The sequence below is a fragment of the Myzus persicae genome, unplaced genomic scaffold (assembly GCF_001856785.1).
Source record: "Myzus persicae strain clone G006 unplaced genomic scaffold, MPER_G0061.0, whole genome shotgun sequence".
Classification (NCBI taxonomy): Eukaryota; Metazoa; Arthropoda; class Insecta; order Hemiptera; family Aphididae; genus Myzus; species Myzus persicae.
The window spans coordinates 352,694-374,177 of NW_019102130.1; the positions used below are offsets into that span (position 1 = coordinate 352,694).

The window sequence follows — 21,484 nt, forward strand, 5'->3', positions numbered from 1 at the left end:
GCGTCCACCTAACGTCGCAGTTATTTCTTATTAACACCTTAAAACACAATCTTCCGGACCAAAATATTATCAACCCGATTCAATCAATGTAATACCTAATCAAATCCATCCTAGGCTCAAAACTTTTAAATACAAATTATGATTTATGATATGTTACCAACTTATACACCATGGTAAATCAGAAACCTACCCAAAATAATAACACGTTACTCAGTTTTATAAATCCATTTATTTAATTTTAATGTATATCTTCTTACGAAAAAACATTGCAAAACACACTAAATCATTTAAATCCCAATGAGCAACGGCCCGTCACGAATCACGATAAACAAAAATAAGTATAATAAATAACATTATTTATATACAATACACACATTACACATTTTTATGCCGTGGTGTGAACGATCGACCGATAGGATGTTAGCGACGCGCCAGAAACGGCAGAAACCCGTACATCGAAAACGTAACTCGCGCGGATGGTAGGAGAACGGGCGGCCGTACGGTCACGCCCGGCTGATTGCGCGCGCGTACGTCAGTCCATCCGTGGTTTGGTAACCCCTAATTATCGCTCCTACGCCGGGCGGTGCGCGGCGACGGCAGGATGCGAGAGCACCGGCCCCGCTGCCACCGGAGAGACATCGGTCGTCGCCGCCACTACCACCACTACCAGCACCACCGCCACCGCTACCAGCACCACCGCCACGCCTGTTCACCACGAATTCCGATTCGCGTCCCTCCAGCGCACCGAATCCGGTTGTGTCGTTGTTATTATTCTTCGTGTCAGTCCGTCCGTCGTTGTCGAGCGTGGTGTTTGTTTGTTGTGTCTGTATTCGACGTCCGTTCGATTTCCGAGTTGGGTTTTTTCTATTTCCGTTTTACTTCGTGCGATATTTAATACTATATCCTTTTTTACGTGCCAATTTATCAACGTGCGCATCGTTATCGTTGCGGTTTGTAGCATAATAATCTTGCATCGTGCGGCGCACGCCGAAACGAAACGAGTCTATCGAGTGTCGCCGCGGTGGTAGTCGTACGAATAATAATATTGTTTGCGTTCGGTGGGTCGAACGCCGCTCTACCCCGTGCTCTGTCGACAAATGTACGTCAGCAAGTCGTCGTCCGACCGTTACTACGACTGCTGCTATTACACTAGGACGGTGGTCAATTCGAAGTGAGTAGAACTGCATACAATATTTTGAAAATGCTTATAATATTTTACGATTATAATGGTATTGGTGTTAGTTATTACTTGTTGCACCACTCTAGTGCTTATCACACACATACGCCGACCACTCGTTGATAACGCGATAATAATAACGGCCGCGACAGCGATACCATCCCCCGTCCTCAGAGTAATTCCAATATTCCATCGTGGCAGTCTCCCTTCGATAGTCCACTCGCTGACTGCAATTTACTACCCCAGTGATCTAAATCATTTTATGTCATTCGTCACCTCTCCGTCGTTAAATTTAGTTTTTAAAATAACAAAATACTGTAATGCGGTTGCAATTTTTGACTGACGTAGAGTTAGGTGTGTAGTATAATTTTAGTTAGGAGTAGGACGTCAAGTTACACGTGTGTTACACAATTATAATTATTATTAAATCACCGACTGCCGGGCGCCGGCCGGCGTACGCTTAGATGGTGGGGGGGGGGGCTGGGGCGAGTACTGAGTAGTGTAAACTACATGAGAATAACCCCATCGGATTATATTATCGTTATTGGTTTATATATTAGTATTTAATATACCGCCGCACACATTGAGAAACCTTGGCAGACTAGTTTTAATAATAGTAGTATCTGAACACCTAAAGTATTTTCGTCAAAGATTTTTCGACATTTTGTGTACACTTGCGACTGCCAAGCCGGGAGTCGCAGACGGCATCGATAGTTACAAAATTTTTTAAATATATTCCAGATTCCTAGGTAGGTTTTTACTGCTTCTCGTAGTTCGCAATACCGTGTATTAGAACGATTTCGACGCATTAAACCGCGAAAAGTAGTCCGTATTAATTGACCAGAAACTCATCCGAGATATTATAAACTATTAATAAGTAGAACAATGTATCTATATGATAACAATATACAAAGTGCATTGTGCAACGCTCTAAAAATAGTAACTCCACGAATTTTCAATATCTTTATCGTACTATCGTAGCGTACTCGCGCCAATACACGCTGTGATTAATACTTCGCTTTTATTTAATTGCTCGGTATTATTTTGAATCACATCTCGTATTATGCCATATACGAACTCGTTAATCGTTTTATATAATTGCGATTAAGTGGCTTATAAATATAAACTAAACATTACGTGATAGAAAAATATATTATTACATATTATAACAGGACAACGAAGTATACCTATTTACGTTTTAAAATATCTGTGGATTTTAATCATAAAAACCTATGAACTTAGAAATAATTTGATTCTTTTTGTCGTTTAACCACTAGTCCTTTGGGTAATTAAATGTACGTTCTCAGCTTAAGCGTGCTCGCTAAATGTATGGAAATTAATATTATACGATTTAAACGTATGCGGTATAGTGAACTTCACTTAGAATTAAATATTAATTATTAATATTTCATTAGGTGCATATTATGTTTTGTATATTTTACGGGACTAATTAGACGATGATTTGGTGTTTCAAGGATGAATCGATTATAAACTACAATAGTTACCGGTGTATTTCTGCTGTGAAATGACATGCCGTGTTAAAACATACAAACGAGTCGCGTTTCCTTCGGAATTAAAAAAAAATAGTAAATGACTGAATAATTGATAAACAATGAAAAACATAATTATTAGAGTTATCAAAACTTAGTGCTTGGTTTCCGATGACGTTTATAACCTACGTTTGATGTATCGATCTCCGAGGAATAGTTTTCAGGCGTTTTAAATCTCTGGATGTCTTTTTTTCGGGTTAACCGTCGTCATTATTTTACTACTCAAACGAAGGTCTCCGGGATACTGCGTCCGCCCCGTTTAATCCGGTATTTACGTGTGTCATCACGTTGTTAACCTGCCTCCCTAACCCTCACTACCACTTAACCCTACTGCTGTTATCCTCTTGAGGATCGTCAAGTAAGGTCTACGCACTTTAGTTTGGATTGTTCCATTTCGAAACGATTTCGCATCCCTTCGGAATAGGTTTTTCTGTTCAATGATACCGATACAAAATAGTGATGCTGAGGATTGAAGGGCTAGACCAAACGTGTTTGAGTGCGTATTACCGTTTCCGTTTTGAAATAAAAAACCGTTTTCACGATATATAATATTATTAATCGTTGTTTTTTTCTGTCATTCCACACTGTCATTAAATATCTATTTTATATTAGTTGCAAACCTTGGATCGTGTAGTGAAGTTTTTTGTTTTTGCGTTTTAAACAAAAACGAAGCGGACGAGCGCGCTGCAGAAATTAGCGGACCCGGGTTTTCTTTTCACAAATATCGCGCGTTCCCATTGTTTTCCCCCGGTTCCTGTTGTGTCGTGTACACAATTATCCGACGTGTAAAGTTTACGGAACAATGCACCGTATAATAATAGGAGAAAATAATTACATTTTTATGATTCGGTTTACTTTGTTTTCTTAACCATCCACCGTTCGCCGCATCCTTGGTAGACGACAACGACGACGACGCATCGTACTTTATTGTAACGAGGCATGTTTTGTATAAGAACATTATATACATATAGGTACGTATAGGTACAAGTACATATTATATTACGAATTAATTAGACATCGCTATTTCATTACACTTTCTAAAGTTATAAATACTGACTTGATTTTTTTCCTCTGTTGAGCGATCGCGCGCACGTTGTATATGCGAGTTGGCGAGCGTGATGAGAGTGGATATCGTAGATGATATTATTATTTTATAGTAAATGCGTTTTATCTGTATTCTTCTTTATTTATTTTTTTACACGTGTACGGCTTTCATTGCACTTAATGGAAATGTAGTTTTTTGAATTGTTATTGTTATCCGATTTCGATTGGATTGTAGAAAATTATATTACCGATGTAATATATTAGGTATACCGATAACGGTTATTTTGTCGAAACCGAAAAACGTGCGTTATTCGACTGTTCGTGCCAGGTATAAAATAATAATATTAGAACAATATATAAATGTACATGTTTTCAATATTGCCTACTCTAGTCTCACGCACACCAGTTGATTCTTACGGAAATTGAATGTATTTAATCGCATAACCAAAAATCTCTCGAAACGATTTAAATTCGTGCATTATTAGGACTTGATGTTGATTTGCATGTTAAAATGTTTAATTCACTAATCGTTCTACATATTTTTTTGAAAGAACTGCGCGTTTTGTCGCTTAACATCGCGATAGAACCGGGTTGCGTTAAAATAACTATTCCATGAAATATGCGTTATAATAAGGTTAGGTATACAATCATAGACTAAACACTCTTACACTCTTTTATTGCTTAATCATTGAACTTAGTGTTTAAAACATGAAAAATATCAAGTATTATTTTATTATAACATTTTTCTGTGCAAACAACATTCATATAATAATGATAGCCTATCCCTTCATATTGCAATATAGTATTACATTCAAACATGTATAGTGTTGCCAAGTCTTCCTTGTATTATATTTTCTATAATAATATTATGTAGGAAAATAATTGAAATAAGTATACAAAATAAAAATAATATGTAAACCGCAAAAATATACGTAATCAGAGGTTTGCACAGTTATCCCGTAAGTCGTAACGAATGTGGAAATAATCAACTTATCTATTATAGTATGGGAGTTACTCAATAACGGATATTAATTTGTAGTATAAGATACTCGTGTAAACAATAGTAAAATTATAAAAATATACTTAAGTAAAAGTATATTATAGGTAATGTAAATATTAGTAAATATTACACGTTGTATATAACACACAAACGAGAGGAAAAATAGTGCGTTTTTGATAATATTTGTTTGTTCACTCAAGTCCTCGTCGGGATAGCGCGTTATCTCTGAAATATATTTTTACTGTTCCATTAGAATACTTATAATTATCACCAGTCTCAATAGATCGGTGTAGGCGGACGGTTTGTACAAGAATATATAATAAATGTACAATATATTTATTCTTTTTTTTTCAAATATAATATATAGAGTAATCATAACTATATCACTAATCATTGTTTGCTGCCGGAGGATTTCCGGTACGTAAGGATTCTCGCACGGAAGGTATTAATAACGAGGTGGGTTTTTCGGAACGATCGTTTTGTTAAAAAATCGCTCAACAAACAAAAAGATTAAATAAAAAAAAATTATCAAAACGACGACGGAAATAACAAAAAACCAACGTAAAAAGCATGTCATCCAAAACCGATTTGCAATTTCCTTTCGGAGCACTCGCTTTTGTGTTTCGGTGCGCTTCTGTACGTCGTCATTCGCACGGAAGGTGTTCATCCCGTCCGTCGTAGGCACATAACTAGTAAGTAATAGTAGTAGTAGCAGTTGATGTAGAAGCCTCGTCACCGACGACGACGACGACGACGATATTATTCTTGTTCGGGTTCAGTTAATATAATTTCCGGTTTGGGATTTTTTTTTAACACCACTGCACAGGCGTTTACGGCCACCGTATTCCGCTTTGTACCTATACGGCAGGCTATACCTAGTCATGGTATGTGTGTGTGTGTGTATTATTTATTTTTTTCTCTCTTGCGCACACCATGAGAACCACTGCAACTCGACGGTGCCGGTCATTGTCATTGCCACCGCGCGCCGGTCCAGCTACACACTGCTTACTGCGGGAACGGAGCACCAAAGCAACGACAGCGGCGGCATTCAGCTAGCTAGTCGGCGGCAGCCGGCAGCGGATGTGTCAACCGTGCGCGCGTCTTTCGGCGGCCGTCCGCGCACACATTCCGACGGAAACGCAGTAAAATTCGTCTTGGCCCGTATTTTTACAACACCATCGCTGCCGGCCGACAAGCGATTTCCGTTTCACTGAGATTTTTCTGCGTGCGACGTCCCTATGCCATGACCGAATCTCGCACGTTATACTCATGTTTGAGAGGCGTGAGCACACCTCATCTCGAAAAAAGAACACCGAATATGTTGTGTATGCTTATAGTTTATGCAATTACGCGATTATGCGTGTGTGCATAATATAATATTATAATTTATGTACTGCACATTATAACAACAAAAAACCATCGCCATGGCTGGCGGGTGGGCTAGCAGCTGCGAAGGCGAATTTCTTGATTCGATACTATTATAATAATATTATGTGTGCGTGTTTGTGTATATGATTTTTTTTTTTAAAGAACGCTGATCAATGGCTCGTGTTTGTGTTGTTATTTTACAACTGTCGTCGTGAGAATTTACCATTTTGGTATTTCGGTTCAAGCGTTCAATTTTTTTTTCTTGTTTCATTTATACACACTGACGAAAGGCCCGCATGGTGTGATCGTATGGATATCGCAAACCTTGTATTCGTTAATCACCGGGTTAAAGAAAATTTGAAATACGCATATTGTATATATGTATCTCGTGCGTTGTAGTCGTTGTACTCATACAAAACACAATGACTAATTGAAAAGAAATGCGTCTCGTGGTTGCAATTTGCATGCGCGAATGTGTCTGTATAATCAAGATGTATAATATTTTATATTATTTTGTAGAGGTGTACCTATTCAACCTTGTCTGACACCGCGTGTGCTGTATAATATTCTATCGGTATTTACGTGTGTGAAGTTTGAACTGTTTGAAGCCACCGCCCTTAGCTTAATGTGTTTCGTCACGTTTACAGGGTGGGCTAATGGTTTTTTTCCGGTTGTAGTGTATATGCCGGTGAATTGTTGTCTGTTTGCCCAACCCTGTATGTTATAGACATAATATGCTTATCGTTGTTTTTTCGTTTTGTTTATATTCTATTTGAGGTTCTACTAGTCCTACTAATTTATTAATTGAACGTACCAAAAGTCCCACCTCCGGCCCACCACCAACCCCTAATGTTGTATTGTAAGCTGTGCGTTGTTAAGGGAACTATGCAACACGCGTGTATAGAAACAACGACTTAGAAATGAGTGGAATTTCGTTTGGCTGCTGTTACTGCTGCACTCTTATACAACTATTTAAGAGTAGACCTGTATAATACATCCCCGGTGCCCATCTTGTTTGTACGTATATTTGAGTATATGTGTGTACGCCGCTGGCATTTGCAGCTGTTCGGGGATGATGCGACTAAAACGTTATTATTATATTTTTTTCCTCTCTTTAGGGGTACCAAACTACCTATAAAGACGGCACTTATCGTCGTCGTGACGAGGTTCTGCTGGAATGCGCGATATAATATGCACCGTGCACTAGGTCTCGCAACCCGTTATCTGCGTGTTTCTTATTCAACACAATCCCAAAAACCTACCAGCATAATTGTTATTATCTCAGTACACGATATACAACCTCGTAAATCAAATAACAAATACGCGTTTCTTTAACTTGTTCTGAGGACAAATGTTATTTCAATTTTAAGTATAGATAAGTGAAGCAAAATACTACAAAAATAATGATATGTAAAGCATATTGCTTATGATTATGGTGTTTTAAAAAAACTGAATTTCGCTGTAATGTAGTGTACGTTTTAGTGTATGTTAGTACGACTTAAAAAACTAGGTAGGTATCTAAATTTAGTTGTTGCGTGCTTGCGCATTGTGCAACTGCAACTTACTCATTTTCTATTATCAGTGACTCAAGACTGTAAATACACTATACTATTAAGCTTTTTTCTCGTTGAAAGTCTTATGCGTGTTTTAATATTTCAAGCGCTTATACATTATACATAGTATGTATATGTATTAATAGTTTTAGTTATTTATAAATATCAGTCGGCATTACTGATTCCTATATTTTTTTACGATTTTAACTTCAACATTATGCTGTGTTAGGACCTAGTATACCGGATGAAAAGACAAAATATTTATGAATTTACTAAAACTAATACTTTTTAGTTATTATTATTATACCTATTTAAACGAGTACCTATAGTTAATTTAAGTATTAGGAACATGTACGTAGATAATTAAAATTGTACTTACTATTCTGAATGGTTTGAGTACTGAAATTTGAGTACTTTTACTGACTATCTATATTGTTATGGAACAGTAATTTCCTAAATGTGCATTAAATTATAATTTTTTTGTTTATGACTTCCGGTGCTACTCTGGTAATTCGACCGTCATTTCCGATTTATGTTGACAGCGTTCATATTAGGTCTTGGTTGTTTGTATTCAGGTCATTTATTCAAATACTATACTACAATTGTTAAGCCATGTTATTTTACAGAATGGTTAATTATCATTCATCATGAATGTAAATTCTTGGAGTGTTATAAATACTTATAATTTATTTTTAATATTTACCTAAATGTAAATCGATTTATAGACGATCTGACGATAAATAATTAATATCGTACGCATGCGTTTATTATATAGTATAGTTGTTAAATAAGTGCCAATTCATCAACATAATTATCTTAAGTTATTAATTACCTATATAATATACCAATATAGTATCATTATGAAATAATGTTTTCTTGCGGTATGAATGGTAATCAAATTGTTAAACAAGATAAGTCTTTTAGTTTCGGAAGTAGGTACGCACACTATCTTACGGTTTAATTTTTTTTGTAAGGTTTAAAAATATTTCATTAAAAGCACATTTTATGGGTTAGTACAATAATATATGATTTTCTGAATACGTTATCGGTGTTTGTTTGATGTATGTTGACTTACTTGTAGTATAATATTTTGAATGAATAATATAGATAAAGCAATTAGCTAGTCGTTTCATTATTAAAAATTAAAATGCATTAATTGTAAGGCTAAGGTACTTGTATGTATTAATCCAACATTTTTGTATGGTTTTGTGTCTTGTGTGCATGTAGATACACTGTTTTATATAGTTTTCGTTAGTCAAATAGTAATAAAAAGTTATGAAAATATTTTTTAAGTCATTATAGATTCGTGTGTTGTACACAAATATGATATTAAGACGTTATAATATATCCTCGTTATTATTTTCACTTGTTATAAACTTATAACTATTATAATTTAAACTATCTTTATCCTTGTATGATATTTGACCTCCTGTCATCCAAAAATATCTGAACCAAATTAGTTATCTAATTAATTATATATTTTATTTTGCATATCATGATTAATTAATTAATTAATTTTAATAAATATTACAAACAATATTTCGAGAACAGAAAAATAGTAATAATTATTAAAATCAAAACTTGTAACATAATTAGAACGAACGATCAATTAGTAAAATATAATAATCATACCTAAAAGCTTTATTAAACAATAAAATATAATTTAATATAACAAACTTAATTTGTTATTTGTTTCATTCATTTTATGTTTTCGTTTTATTTATTTTATAAATAGTTACTAATTTATCTGTTAATAGTTCTTAAAAATATTTATAAAATACTAAGTCGTAAGTTATAACTTTAAGTACGTAATACCATTGATAATTAATGCTATATGCTTAATACCTATTAGCTATTGTTAAGCTATTGTAATAACATATTATATTTTAAAGACTAAAATTGATTAAGGTGAATCGTACATTTATTTACTTATTATTATTTTTTGCGTTACTATTTATATGATAATATTATACAGGTGATGGTTAAATTCCTGAATAATAATTTTTATACATCCGCACTCGATGACTCATGTTTCATCCCGCTATTACTGCAAGAGATCTCAATGACACATTTATGCTGTAGTATTGAACGTCATTACCTATATTGTGTATCGATTCTTAATTTTTTTATTTTCACATTCATACATCGTTTATTTATGTTTATAGATTCTAAAATCAGTATTTGATGATCATATTATATTTTATTTTATGATATCATTTCGTCTTTCAGTTTTCTATTATACACGTTTTTGTACCTATGTTAATTATTATTGCCTTCTACAGACAGACGAGTTTGTAGAATCAACTGAAATGATAATATGATCGTACAATAATGAGTAATAACTGATACCCTGGTCTGGTATTTTACCAAAAAAATATAGTATAGTTATTATAAGGGCGATGTCTATACATTATCATGTTTTTGTAACAGTACCATAATAATATCATAATGTATTGTATTATGTTGCAAGTGTGTACGTGTATTACATGTGTTTGCCATACTTCATCTGTTAATCGTTTTTTTTTAAGATTAACACAAATATATATTTTTTTTTAATCGTACAGGTATTAATGAATGTAATATGTACTAAATTTCATAATCATACTATTAAACTGGTTAAATCGTCAACATTTTCTCTTGAGCTCTCCTCTAACCCAAACATGTATTTACTTCTTATGGAGTTATTTGTATTTAAACTGTATACAAAGGTACTTATAAATACACAGTATAATTTACAATTTATTTAATATTTTAAAGGGAATCAATTTATATTGTTATTGACGTTTGGTCTATGCATATTACACAACAAAATACAAATCTCAAGCCAAAAGCTTTATTAATCAGATGAAATATAACATAATATATAGGTACTGCTCACAAAGTTTATATTCTATAGTTTGATAATATATTATTGTTGTACCTATTTTTGATAAGAAAACATTTTAGTTCCGGTTACATGTACCGAATTACTGTTTGAAAATGTTTCTGCTTTTCGTTATTTTCTGTTTACTATGCTCTAGGCGAGGAATCGGTGGAGAATATTGTAGTACTAACAATAAAAGAGCACGTGTCTGAATTTATCAAACGAAATGACCCACGCAGCCGGTTTAGTAATATTATTATTGGGCACAAAACACGGTGAGCCTGGCCTGGAGCAATAAACCAGTCTATCGTTGTAGTAACTGTATTTTTCTACTCCTTCTGCTGAATACAATATTCTTACACACGTAGGTGGGTTTCTCGGCCAAAGCCCAATATTGCATGATCGGTGTCATACAGGGTTACACAAATATATTGACTCGGCCTTGACTTCTCGTGCGTTATTCAGTTTGAAAACTAACAAAAGTGCACGCACGCATATTTTATTTTATTTTTTTAAATTACATATCGCGTACAGAGGGAGGTCGCCAAATGCCTCTTGTAGTATTGTCCTTTGATATTCTCGGTTCTCTGCACCTATGTCTAAATCAAATAGCGTAGTATTGTAATCTGATAAAATAATACAACTAATGAAAAAACTTCCCGAACATAATATATATGCCATACACAGGTCTGTTTTAAATCAATTTTCAGGTGAAAAGTTTTGATGTCATATACCTATTATTATAAGTGTATTCAGTTTCAATGTGTCCAGCTCGCGACCTTCAGAAATCGTGGAAAGAATATTCGTACATAATTTAATTGAATGAAATGTATAACTTTAAAAGCGGTTGCGCTTCGATTTGTTCCACATAACTTGTTTAAACGTTATTCATGAAATTGTTAATTATTTTATAGGACGAGATCTAGTCCATAATCGACCGGATTCATAATTGTAAAAAAAAAATAGGTAGCGGGATTCGACTGATAAACAAAGATTCGATGACTGCGTATCGCGGTGCACTTAATAAAATTACTTCTTATTTTTTTTTTTACAGAAAACTACATCAATCTCCGTCAACATTGTAGATATCATCCCCCCTCCTTACATGTATATTGCTTCGTGTACATAATATAGTCGCGGTACGACGCAAAAACTCGGCATCATACAAGTTGGTCTCTCTAGGGTGAATTAAAATATAATATATGACATTATGATGACGCACTTGTAGGTCATAGATCATACATTATTTGTATGTATATACTATATATAGGTAGGTGTTAAGGCTTAACATTGTTGAAGAGCTGTCGATATGCGAACAATAGTGTGCGACGTAAGTATAGTATGATGCGTACTCAAGCCTAGGAGGCGGCGCGGTGGTGGCGTGTGTGTGTTACATAATTACACATTTTTATAAATACATATATAATAGTGTAACACCCGGCATGTGGATACGGTAATTATTGTCTTCGCCCATCATACACGGGTCTAGAAAATGTTTTATATTTGTAACCCTTTAAGGCCTTTTTTTGTCTCTTTATTCGGTTACACCATTGGCTATCGCCATAGCGGTATGTGTTTATCGGATGTCTATCACACTATTATCATGCACACTAATGAATGAATATTACTATTGTCTATATTTATTGGATTCATAGGGATTAGAGAAGAAAAAACAAAACAACAGAAAAAAAATAGTATTGTTTGTCAGATCCGGTAATGCGTTGTAGTTTACAGTGTGAGTGTGTGCGAGGACGCGTGTGGGAAGGTCTTGCGTATGGATCCTCGAGATGTCGCCAAATTTTGTTTCCAATCGATTCCACGTCATACGTCATACGAAATTTATGAAAACGGCACGAGATACGCGCGATACTATAATACCTTTTAGCAGACTGAGTTAATTAATTTTTTTCCATAAAACTGACCCCGTATTCGTATATAAGACTGGGCCACAGCAGCCCAAGGGGTAATTGGAAATTTTCCTTATATCGCTTATATACAAATACTCCATTTTACTCCCTTTTTACTCCGTACCATGTTTCTTACGTTAATTTTTGGAGAAGTCACACCCTCTCCTAATCGCTTATACACGAAAAACGTCTTATCCTTGTTCATGTTTTTTTTTCAGAATTGGTATTTCTTTTAAATTTATGAAACGTAAACAGTGTTTCGTGTTTATCCAATTATCCCGCTCGCTATCACTTCACCACCTCCTAGCCTGTATCGATTTTTTCATCGATACTGACAATACTTATTATAATACCGTGCAACACGCATTCTATAGGTGAACAAATGCGTGTAGTAAATTGTATTATATATGATGAAAAGTAATTTGTTTTTTTTTTGTTCGATTCGGAGCAGCCATCGGTTCGGTCGCCGCGTCAACCTTTGCGAGGCTTCCCCGATACTTCGTCTACGTGGTGATGTTTTTCTCGTGTGATATGTCTCCCACACTCTTATAGGAAATACAAATTATTATTATTATTATTGCTATACGTTCGATTACCGCAACTTCCCTTCTCACCGACTTCGCGTCGTGTGGGCTGCGGTGGCGGCGGTGGTTTGTCGGCGCGCTAAACAAACGCAGTGTAATTCGAACAAACATTATTTGGATTTCGGTCTCCGAATAGGGGGAAAATGCCTTACGCCCGTACATCACCGCCACCGCTCGTCGTTCGTGTCGTGTAAACATTATACCGCAGAGATGTTGACGGCGGTGTGACGGTGTATGTGACTATAGGAAAACGGAACAGTGGTGGAGAGAGAAGCAAAGGAAGAGAGAGAAGTGAAAAAAAGAATACAAACAACGTAGCCCGTAGGTACTGTTATATATATATAAATTTTATTATTATATTATTGTGGAATGAAAAATGGGGTAAGATCTACCGTCGCTACGCGCAGTGTACCGCCGTGCCTCTAACCGAGAAAAGCGTACTGTATGTCCGTCCAGGCGCTCGTTTTTTAACGGGTCTCCTTAGTGCACGCGTTGTATGCTCTCCGGTATCTCTCGGGTGTCCGAAAACCATCGTACCGTGTTCGACGGCGACGAGTACAACAACACGTCATTCTCCTCCTCCTCCTCCTTTTTAATCCTCCTCCTCCTCTTACTCCTCCAACTCCTCTTCAAGACTCGCGTACGCCTTTCCCCCGCTCGTCATCGCCCGCAGACCACGGCCGAGCATACTCGCGGCCGACGGCCTTGGAATATAAAATATATAATAGTGATAATAATATTTAATAATATAAACGACGACGTGATTTCGAACGACGCAATGTTGTACCGGCCCGGAGGAGCGGCGTGGAGATAATATCGTATATTATTATAATGTGCTCATGAATAAGTGCGCGTTATAAACACTGCAGCACACACAAATCGTTCGGTCAATAAAAATCACGTTTCGGCTGCGACAATTAAAACGCGTCGTGCGTTGTGCAGGTGGTGGGCGTGGGTAGGGCGGCTTGCCGGTAGAAGTTTTGAAAGAAATTTACAGTACGACGGATATGCAACCAGACTGAGTGCGTGGTAGTATGCCGTGCATGAATTACTTTTTGGCTTTTGACTAGTGGCCTAACTTAAAAATTTGGGCCCGAGACCAAAATCTTCAACAGCTCAGGCCCCCCAAATCCAGGAAAATATCCCTGACATTTAAGAGGAGTTCATCCCCTTCTTAAAATTATTTTTCACAATTTTCAAATATTACATATTTCATCGATTCATGAAGACCTCTATGAGTATATTATAGACAGTTAATAGCTACAGCGAGTACTAAAATAAGTGCAATAACAATATACGTTATAGAATGTAGAGTGAGAACTCTGTAGAACTCGCACAGATTTTAAATGTTGCCAAATTTCAATGCTTTTGCATGAATGAAAATACAAATTGCAAGTCATACTAGTCCCTCGTACACACCAAAAACTGCAACAGGTTCATAAAATTAAAATAAAATGAAGTGTGGTTTGAATTTGAATTATTGAAGGCATATGTTTAGTTATATTAAAACAAAAGCATTGTGTATTCGTGTACCCCGTTTTTTGCGTCAGGGCGCTCTCTCTTGGTTACGCCACTGCTTTTGATACATCCTCTTCTGGATTCGGCTTAGTCGGTGCGGAGTCCCATCACACATCGACGCTTGCGTGGTAGGTGAATCTGTTGGGTGTGGTGAGTTTTTCGACTTTTCCAATTGACGTCGATTGTTGACGTCGACGCACTGATCGATTAATAATGATGATATAGATAGGTAAATGTGTTGTCAGGTGGCTTTCCTCTCTGCCGGCACTTATGAGACGGCGTCGTAGTGCTTGTATTATCTATATTGACGTTAATTGGTCTAGACCGCTGGCGACACATGGTTACAGACGAAGCGACGTTTTGATGACATAATCTACATAATATAAAATATTGTTAACTTTTTGAAACCCATTTTCCTTTAAGTACAAATTACATTTGCGTGGTTACTGATCTCGCCGTAATAACTACCTCAATAAAGTGTTATAAGAGTAATTATAGTTAACAAGTTTAACACAGTAAAGTGCATTTGAATGTATTTTTTAAATGTTCATACGACTCGCATCGAAGGATTTAAAAAAAATGTGTATTCATAACATTACTAGGTAGTGCAATTTTGACCGAAGCTATTTTCTATATGCAGCCTGCTTGTGCCGGTGACAGAAATTTGCTGAGGTAGATAGAGTTTTCATAATCATTGTTTTTATTATTATTAATATATTATTTTAAGGAAGTTAGAGAGAGAATAATAAGTGTGCGTAACGGTATACACAAAGACAAACATAAACGTCGTCTAGGCCCGTACGTGCGTTATTTAGTGTATTTATTTTAATAATATTATATTATTATGCGAAGAGTCGGGTGTATAATATCATTACTGATCGAGTCCGTATTGTCTGTATCGCCTAGTCGGTCTTATACGATAAGTGTTATACGCACGTAAGTCGTACATATAGTAGTATATTATAATAGTAATAACGCGGTATTAAATGTGTGTGCGTTTAATGGTCGTGGTATTAATGCATGGTATATATTCTACGGTTGTAGAAGTAGTAGTAGTAGCAGTAGTAGTAGTAGTTTAGTAGTTGTATACCACATGTAGGTCGTTCACCTGCAGCTCGTCGTCATCTTCTCGTACCTATATATTATTGTTATGATAGTGTCTGTTGTAGTTTAGTAGTATTATATATTTATTATTATATAAGATTATAGTTGTTGGAGTCCGAACACTGCAGAACGGACACGGGACAACGCGTTTATACGGTGCGTACCGAAAACGAGGTCCTCCTCCCACGCGAATACGTCGTTACGGAGGTCGAGATAATAATAATAATTATTATTATTATTACAATTATTTATTATTTACTGTCTCCCCCGTCCTTCTTTCTTTGCCTGCCAGATGTTACGATCGCGACGTCAGTCAAGTGTTGCTGCTTACACCGATTAAAACAAAATAAAGCAAAACAATGAATTAATTAATTATCCAAGAAGTTCTGGAAAAAAATCGAGCCAACGGTGTGCAGTAGTGTGTGTGCGTGACTTGGTAAGTCTGCGTAACGACCGCGGCCACAGCTATCTATACTTTCTTGAATAGAAAAATAACCGTGGAACGACGCGTGGTCCGGGTGCTGGGGGCGTCGTTTACCGGATTTTCCGTCGCGCAAGGGGACGTGCCTATTGACGTTTTCATATTATATATTTTTTGTTGTCGGCCAGGCAGGCGGGTAGATAATAATAATATTATAAGTCCCGCACTAGCTAATGTGATGGTATTTTCCCAAAGGGGCAATCGAGCCATCCAACCGCCACGGCCGCATCCACCACTGCCAACAGAACTTTACTCCACGGTGGAAATAGTAGAATCTTTTGTTTTTATTTATTTTTTCGTACCGTTTCCGTGTTACTCACTCCTCCCCTAGGATAACGCAGGACACTGTCGTTACTTTTCCCCCGATCGTCACGACATCGTCGTACCATAACGTGCTCGGCCTACGCGGTCGTCGTACTCGTAAAAATATCATTTACGTACCTCTCTCCCTTAACTACAACGCGTTATTGTCGTTTTGTTTACGTGTTGTTGTTCTTTGTTGTGTTTCGTAGAAAAATAATTGTGTAAAAGAATTTTACCGGAAAAGGCTAAGAGTAAAATTACATAATAAATATACACGTTTTTTTTTATTCTTCTGAAGTTTCAAACATTGTAACGTAATATCCACATGACGTATTGTTAACAGTGTCGTAAGCGATTTACCTTTTTTACCGGCAAATATTTGCAGGGATGCAAACAACAAGTAAAAAAATAATTTATAAAAATGTATTAAATATATATTATTAAACTAAGCTTTATTAAATATTAATTTATCTTAAAAGGTTGTTATACATTAGAAAATGTATTGTTACCTACATACAAAATAATAATAAATTACCCACTTGTGATTGCTGTTGTGTGTCGTTCAGAAAATTTTTAAATATTTAATCGTTTTTAGTAACTTTTTGACGGATGCATAGATCTCATCCACCATTCTTCCATTGCAACTCGTTTTCGATCAAAGTGGAATGCTATTCCGCCATAAGTATTCATCATTTAACGATGTCTCGAGTGTATGAATATGGGACCTAGTTTATGGGCCTTCAACATATTTTTTACTGTGGTCGATAGTTACGGACAAATCAAAGCAGTCAATTCAATGTTTTGTACGCTTTTCATTTATCATTGCAGTTGGTAGGGGTGGTTGGTCCCTAGTTCCGGTGGCGTGCCAAAGAAATTTGGTGTTTTTTTTTAGGCAATTGGCCACAAGTTTGAAATTGGTGGATATGTGATAAATGATAAACATATTACATTGTTTTTTTTGCTGTAAAAAATTATTTATGTGACATAAAATTTCATATTTTCGGTACGTCGTAGGTTAATCTTTATTTTTTTGTCTCGCCTCTAGGCTCTAGATTAAATATTATTCGGTACGCCACTGCCTATAGTTGTACTTTCCTCCGAATTATATGGCCAAATGGCTTACCTATTCTCGTGATTTTCGTAGTTGATTGATTATAGATTACCAAAAATAGAATAGTTTATCACTACAAGTTGGATAGACAAACTGCACTGGTACCTGTATTTTATCTTATTATTATACGTTTTCCCGGGCGACAGTAAGTTTGGTGGTCTATATGATATTGTTATTATGATACTAAGACTGCCATCGTACAACATAACAACTCGCCGCGCACGTGTCCGATATGAATCACACGATGTTCGGTTTTCCTGGTGCATACTGCATATTATTATACCGCAATGTTATGTCGTTGCAGTCGGTGGTCCGTAATGTGCACACGCGCGAGTGCAGCGTCGGCGTGTTTCGCACTTACACTAACACGGTCTGTCTATTAAGACGCCATGGACATTTTTCCGAGAAACCGAGTTTGGTGCATGTACTCGATTTCGACCTCACAATTATATTATGTCTTCATACGATTATTACCCGGCTCGTTGATTTGTATCAGTTAATTAATTTTCTAACCACCTCCTCCCGATGTGTGTTCTTTTACTATGCGTAAAAAATATTATCGTCGACGCATATACTAAATATATTTTAATAAAGAAACCTCGCGATGTAATGTTTTAAGCGCGTATATTATTATATTATTGGATGACGCAGTGTTATGGCTGCCTATTAAATTCCATCTTTCATAGTTTCATTAAAATATAAGTTTTCTCTCCGTTGTAAATTCATAATTAGTTTGTTCAAAATTAAATTGAGGTGCACGATATTGTTGTTTTTTACATTTTTAACAGTAATTTGTTTTAAACAAATAGTGTTTACCAATCATTAGTAATTGTCGATTACAATTAACAACAACCTGCAAAAAATAAAATGCATTTCATTGTTTTTTTTCTTAGTATACACGTAGGACTGCTGACGGGTGTTCTAAATAAACAATCACGGGTCTTACTTTAATTAAATGTGTTACGTCCACGGGTTTTTATTCACATTTATTTGTATTTCCTTAGTATTACGTCCGTACTTCATGTTATTATTTATTATTATTTTAAGTGAAAGAAACAACAACAAATGTGAAACGCGTTTATTTCATTCACAACTTATACTCTATACTATACATTTAGCTGCAGTGCAACGGACTAAAATATAGTTTTCACAAGGACGACTTGTCTTAAGTTTTGCTCTGTATAATTTGTCTAACTCAAGTACTGCACCTATTTTTGTCATAGTATTATACCTGGTGTCGTTTTAAGATTACGTAGGCATATTTAAATTTTTCCACTAGCTGCTTTTACTATATTATAATATTATATTAACGATATTCACCAACTCGGTTCGCAGGTTCAACATAATGCTTGACTATTTTAACTACTATTCATAATGGGTTTTATTAAATTACAATAATTGAATTCTGTTGAAAACTTGTATTAAAACAATTCAATGATTCTTTCATTATTACTGTGTACCATCACGAGGGACTCAGTGGAGCCCGGTATTTTCTTTTTTGAGAAATAAAATAAAATAAATAAATGAATTTTATAAGTAACATTTCAAAATGTATGGTTAATATCTACTTAATAGATAATGTATGTATATATCTGTCTTAGCGTTTTAGGTATAATGGATAAAATACATTTTAAATTCAAATAAAATGGTATACGTAAAATAAGTGCCCATAACTCATTTAGAAAGACATAATTCGAATCTTATTTAACCACTCATTACGATTACGTATTCGTATTTCGATACTGATCAACATTTAACAAACAAACACGGTCTCAGGTAGAACATGTTAATGGCGCTGTCGAAATAGAAGAAACCCTAGGCCCACGTCTATTCCGTTTTTCTGATTTTAAATTTGTAATTTAAATGTCGTATAACATAACGTTGAATTATCATAATAACATCGCAAGCACTACTTACGTATTCGTATAATTAAAAATGATAATGCTTCACGTGTCCACTCGTGCAGACTGTCAAGAGATGTGTGTTCTTTTTTATACAAATAATCATTAATAATTTATTATTATAATATTATTGTACTTTTTGTTCTACAACGTCTTCCGACTCTTTTGTTTTCGCAAACTGTTTTCTTTGTTGTGAAGTCGCAGAGAGCTAATAAAACTAACGAGAAGCCTAGCTAGAGAGAATCGTCGTCGTCGTTTGTTATTTGTACATAATATAAATGCGTGCCGTCTGTATCTACACGACGGAACGTCGTGCCCGCCAAGAGAAGTAGGTCAAAAATGTCCGGTCGATTGAGCTCTAGTGTAGCTGCTCTGCTGCATTCAGTGCATCACATAATCTGTATTTGATGGAAATTAATTTTCAGTTTCTATAATACTTGTATATAGTGCATGGAGAATGCCTATATAATATATCTAATTTAGCCTATTGACCGAAGGCAGCCCTCGATTATTTCACTACGGCGGCGGTGATGAGATGTATATATACGCCGTTTGTCCTCACAACTACACAAACAGTGGTGGCCGAGTTTCTTCCAAGTCATATTATTTTTTTTTCTTATCTTCTGTCCATGAAAATCGACAATGGTGTGAAAAAAAACGACGACGAAGACAGCGTACGGTATAATATATTATTATAATTCCGCTTAGTGGTGTATAGTTATTTAAGTCGCATCGAAGGCTGAGATTTATAGGCTAGGCCGCCGCCGTAGTTGGGGCCGGTGGGTGGGTTATTGCAACCCGGAAAATCGTTGCTCGCATTTCTTGGCTCGAGTTCAGCCGCCGCCGCAGTCGTCGTATGAGCGTTTTTTTTTTATTTATGATGTTTTGAGTATATCTATTACTCGAGTGAGGGGTCGGCGAAGATTGGCAACACATTAACATTTTAAACTATCGAGACAGGTGCACTGGTTTTGTTGCTAAAAAAATCTTCTCAAAAACAGTATTTTATAATATTATTCCCTCGACAATATGCTACGCATTTGAACAATAATATCATTATATTTCGTGGGAGAGTGGAAAATAAAAATAACGTAGGTACCTACTACAGTTTTTTTTTCAATCCGTCGGGCGTCACGTGTATAGCACAGGATCACAGTGAAGTTAAAAAACCAAATTGTTTCATATTATACGCTCTATCAAACATTAAGAAATTAACAATTATTGCCTTTTTTTACTTCTGTAATAATATTATTTAAATTTAAATAGTTATTTGATGACTAAATAATAATATGTATGGTACCTATAGGTGATATTTGTATTTTAAATATTGTTTAAATAGTGCTTTTAGTTATAAATTAGTTAACAGTTTTATAGATTTTAATGACGATAAAATTGTTAGTACATAAATAAATTAAAGCGAAAGAAAGAAAAAACAAGCATAAGAAATTGCAAATTAGATTACCTAAGAATATAGAAATGTCGCTATTATTTTTGTTATATATAATCATAAAACTAAATAGAAAATAATTTGTTGGTTTTCAATACTCAATGTTTATTGAACAATTTATAATTTATAATAATTATAATTTTATTATAGCGTATTTATTTAGTATCAACTGCCTAACTCACAAACTTCTGAATACTACTGATGTGAAAAAAAAATACTATAATTATTATTGTTTTTAAGACCTTCAAGCACTTCTTGGATTTTTCTTAACAGGATTTTAGTCTTATTGTTTGAAAGTTTAGCAATGAATGGTGGGAATATTTAATTTGTATATATATATAATACATAGGCACTTTTAGGCTTAGTTAGCAATGACTTAATAATAATAATAATAATAATATGCCCTTTAGAATATTACAAAATAATAAATAATGATTATCATATGAAATGTAATTAGCCAATATAAACATGGTGTTTTACAACAGATTTATCCCTCGGTATATGAAGTGGGTAATTTGCGTCCTTTCTTTCACTCGTTGATTTTATGCAATGTATAGTAGGTTTATGTTATGA

General features: G+C 35.2%; 1 protein-coding gene across 1 annotated transcript in view; it reads left to right on the forward strand.

Annotated features, from left to right (window-relative positions):
• The first annotated feature begins 706 nt into the window (after window positions 1-706).
• Window positions 707-21,484, forward strand: part of LOC111031360 (signal-induced proliferation-associated 1-like protein 1) — a 40,270-nt gene continuing 19,492 nt past the window's right edge. The window contains exon 1 of the mRNA XM_022311266.1: window positions 707-1,171. The gene's annotated coding sequence lies outside the window, so the exon portion shown is untranslated. The remainder of the gene's footprint in view (window positions 1,172-21,484) is intronic.